General features: G+C 39.7%; 1 non-coding gene across 1 annotated transcript; it reads left to right on the top strand.

Moving 5' to 3' along the window:
• The first annotated feature begins 4,467 nt into the window (after positions 1 to 4,467).
• Positions 4,468 to 4,573, top strand: LOC142534003 (small nucleolar RNA R71). The gene has a single exon (XR_012816875.1). It is a non-coding gene; the product is annotated as a small nucleolar RNA R71 (small nucleolar RNA).

Genomic DNA, 4,573 nt, shown 5'->3' on the forward strand with positions numbered 1-4,573 from the left:
TAGGACATTTTTGCCTTCCTTGAATTCCCTTTAGATGATTCGCCTGTCATGCGCCCTCTTTGTCTTCTCCTTGTATGATAAAGTGAGATCATATGCCAGATTGCGGAATTCTTCCAACTGATCCAATTGAAGTAGACGTCGTTCCCCTGCATCAGTAAAGTTAAAGTTTAGTGCTTTTGTGGCCCAGCATGCCCGATGCTCTAACTCTACAGGTAAATGACATGCTTTACCAAACAGTAGCCTATATGGTGTAGTGAATATAGATGTTGTAAAAGCAGTCATATATGCCCAAAGAGCATCATGTAACCTTACCGACCAGTCTTTCCGACTGACACCTACCACTTTTTCCAAAATCCGCTTGATCTCTCGGTTAGACACTTCCACTTGACCACTCGTCTGGGGGTGACAGGGGGTAGAGATCTTATGTGTGACACCATATTTGCTCAAAAGTTTTTCAAATAATTTGTTGCAAAATGGGTGCCACCATCACTAATGATTGCTCGTGGTGTTTTGAATCTATTAAAAATATTTTTAAAAAAATTCAGGACCACCTGAGCATCATTAGGGGCATATGCTTCTGCCAATACCCACTTAGACATATAGTTAACCGCAACCAAAATATATTTTTTTGTGAATGAACTAGGAAACGGTCCCATGAAGTCTATCTCCCACACATCAAAAACCTCATACTCAATGATATTGTTCAATGGCATTTCATGACTGTTAGAGATGTTACATGTGCGCTGGCATTTATCACAAGCAAGCACATAAGAACGAGCATCCTTAAATAGGGTCGGCCAATAGAAGCCACATCCAAGTAACTTAAATGATGTCCTTGTTGGTCCAAAATGACCACCTACCTCACGGTCATGGCAATGGTTGAGAATTTGACCAAACTCTTCCTCTGCAGCACACCTTCTAATCATGGAATATGCACAAATCTTAAACAAAAATAGTTCCTCCCAAAAATAATGCTTCACGGCAGAAAATAATTTCTTTCATGGTGAAACGAGAGATTGGGTGGTGGTGTGCATGTGACAAGAAAGTTAGCAAAGTTTGCATAACAAGAACAGTGTTTTACCTCAAACAGATGCTCATCAGGAAACCAGTCATTAATGGCATGATCTACACAGTCAGTACTAATCAGCTCCAATTTAGACAAGTGATCTGCTACCACATTCTCAACACTCTTCTTATCCTTTATTTCTAAATCAAATTCTTGTAACAATAAAATCCACCTAAGTAGGCGTGGCTTTGCATCTTTGTTAGCAAGTAAATATTTCAGTGCAGAATGGTCTGTGTAAACAATGACTTTGGACAAAACAAGATATGAATAAAAATTGTCAAGCGCGAATACTACTACAAGTAATTCTTTTTTAGTGGTTGCATAATTCAATTGAGCCTCATCTAAGGTTTTACTTGCGTAGTATATTGTATGAAATACCTTGTTTTGCCGCTGGCCAAGAATAGCACCAACCGCAGTATCGCTGGCATCGCACATGACCTCGAAGGGTAGATCCCAATCCGGTGCTACCAAAACAGGAGCCGTCACCAAGCGCTCCTTTAAATCCTCGTATGCCTGTAGACAGTAAGAGTTAAAATCAAACGGCACATCTTTCATAAGTAAAGAAGATAGATGTTTGGCAATTTTTGAAAAATCTTTAATAAAATGCCGATAAAAGTCGACGTGGCCTAGAAAACTTCTAACTCCCTTTATGGATGTCGGAGGTGGTAAGTTCATGATAACTATTACTTTTGCCTTATCCACCTCTATTCAATGTTCTGATATTTTGTGACCCAATACTATGCCTTCTTGTACCATAAAATGGTACTTTTTCCAATTCAGCTCCAAATTTGTCTCATCACATCTCATCAATACTACCTTCAGATTCTGCAAACAGTCATCAAAAGAATAGCCAAATATCGAGAAGTCATCCATAAATATTTCAAGGAAAGTTTCTATCATGTCATGAAATATAGCGGTCATGCATTGTTGAAAAGTAGCAGGGGCATTACACAGACCAAAGGACATCCGTCTAAAAGCAAAAGTGACATAAGGACAAGTGAAAGTGGCTTTCTCTTGGTCCTCGGGTGCAATCATGATTTGGTTATACCTGAATATCCATCCAAAAAACAATAAAACTCATGACCCGCTAACCTCTCAAGCATTCGATCAATGAAAGGAATTGGAAAGTGATCTTTACGGGTGGCATCATTCAATTTCCTATAATCGATGAACACGCTCCATCCCGTAACTGTCCTAGTGGGTATTAATTCATTTTGTTCATTTGTGATAACAGTAATCCCACCTTTTTTCGGCACACATTGAACATGACTCACCCATGCACTATCAGATATAGGATAGATAATACCTGCATCAAGGAGTTTGATAGTTTCTGCTTTTACTACCTCTTGCATATCAGGATTCAATCTTCTCTGAGGTTGCACAAGAGGTGAGTACTTGTCTTCCATCAATATCTTGTGCATGCAGACTGATGGATTGATCCCTTTTATATCCTCTACCTTCCACGCAAATGCACTCTTGTGCGCTTTCAAAACTTTCAGCAGTTTGCCCTACATCACATATGTTAAATCAGAGAAATAATCAAAAGAAGTTTATTATTCTCACCTAGATAGACGTATTTCATATGTGGAGGCAATGGCTTGAGCTCAAGAGTTGATGGCTCTTCTATGCTTGATTTCTGAGGGGTCAAGTCTCTCTGATCCCTCAGGTCCTCTAATCTCATCCTTATCGGTCTCTTCCATGGATGATTGGCATTAAGGTATGCCACTATTTCAGCTTTTTCTTCATCTAATTCATCTTTTCTCAATTTAATAGTGAGAGTGGCTTCCAAATGGTCCTTAGTAGCATCCTGCAAATAGTTACATGCAAGCGAATCAAAAGCATCAATTCTAAAACAACTACCAGAATGCAGTGTGTGCTTAAGTGCGTTAAAGACGTCAAAAGTAATCTCATCTTCCCCTACTCTCAATCTCAACTGCCCTTCTTGCACATCAATTAGGACCTTGCCAATTGCAAGGAATGGCCTCCCCAATATCAACGGCATCTCTATGTCCTACTCCATGTCAAGCACCACAAAATCTGCAGGAAAAATAAATTTGTCCACTTTCACTAGCACATCTTCAATAACTCCTCGTGGATACTTGACAGATCGGTCTGCTAGCTGTAAAGACATCCTCGTTGGCTTAGGTTCTCCCAATCCAAGTTTCCTAGACATAGACAAAGGCATGAGGTTAATGTTTGCACCAAGATCATATAAGGCTTTATGAAAAACAACATCACCAATCATGCAAGGAATAGAAAAACTCTCTGGATCCTTAAGTTTCGGTAGGATCTTGTTTTGCACCAAAGCAGAGAAATTTTCAATTATATTTACCGTCATGTGATCCTCCAATTTTCTCTTGTTTGCTAAGATGTCCTTCAAAAATTTAGCATAACTAGGCATTTGCATCAAAGCATCGGCAAAAGGAATATTGATATGCAATTTTTTAAATACCTCAAGAAACTTACCGAATTACGCATCAAGTTTTGCTTTTTTCAATGCTGCAGGGAAAAGAGGAGGTATAACAATTTTTTATTGTGCAGTGGGTACTGATGTAGAGTTAGAAGGTTTACCTTTGGATGTCTCAGTCTGTTCATCCGGTATTTGACTTTTTTCCTTTTCTCTAGACTCTAAAATTTTCCCACTCTTCAACTCGATGGCCTTCACTTGCTCTTTTAGATTGGTTTCTGTGTTACTTGACAACGTGCACGATTCTCTACTTGCTATCATCTTGGCTAATTGTCCAATCTGATTTTCTAGCCCCTTTATCGATGCATCTTGGTTTTGGAGTCTAGTTTCAGTGGACGAGATAAACTTAGACATCATTTGCTCCAAATTAGACTTTTCTTCTCTAAGGGGGTCAGATCTGTACATTAGTTGTTTCCCATACGGTTGTCCTCCTTGTGGTCGATTCTGATTGTTTTGACCACACCATGAGAAGTTGGGATGTTGCCTCCATCCAGGATTATATGTGTTCGAATACGGATCATTCCTTGGACGGTTTTGGACTCCCACTTGATTCACTGGTGCCTCTTCTTGCACATAAAATAGATTGCCATCTTGACAGTCCTTCGCAAAGTGTTCACCTCCACACTTATCTCATAATATCTCTTCAAGACGCATAGCCGTGCCACCCATGTTCAAGCTGTACAATTTCCTGTTCAAGACATCAAGTTGCGCAGTAATAGCAGAAAAGTCAGTTACCTGGTGAACTCCTGCACTTCTCCGCTGGTTGTTCCTTTCGGATTGAGGATGATAGCTGCTAGCAGCCATTTCCTCCAACAACTCATATCCTTCTTTGGCAGTCTTTTTCAATAGGTTTCCACAAGCAGCAACATCTATCATAGTTCGGTTAGAAGTAAGCAAGCTATAATAAAAGGTTTGAACTACTAACCAAAGTGGCAATTCATGATTTGGGCATCGCCGCAATAGATCTTTGAAACGCTCTCATGCCTCATATAAAGACTCTTGCTCAAATTGAGCAAATGTGGGGATATCTGCCCGCAACT

The sequence above is a fragment of the Primulina tabacum genome, chromosome 18 (genome assembly GCF_025594145.1).
Source record: "Primulina tabacum isolate GXHZ01 chromosome 18, ASM2559414v2, whole genome shotgun sequence".
NCBI classification, from domain to species: domain Eukaryota; kingdom Viridiplantae; phylum Streptophyta; class Magnoliopsida; order Lamiales; family Gesneriaceae; genus Primulina; species Primulina tabacum.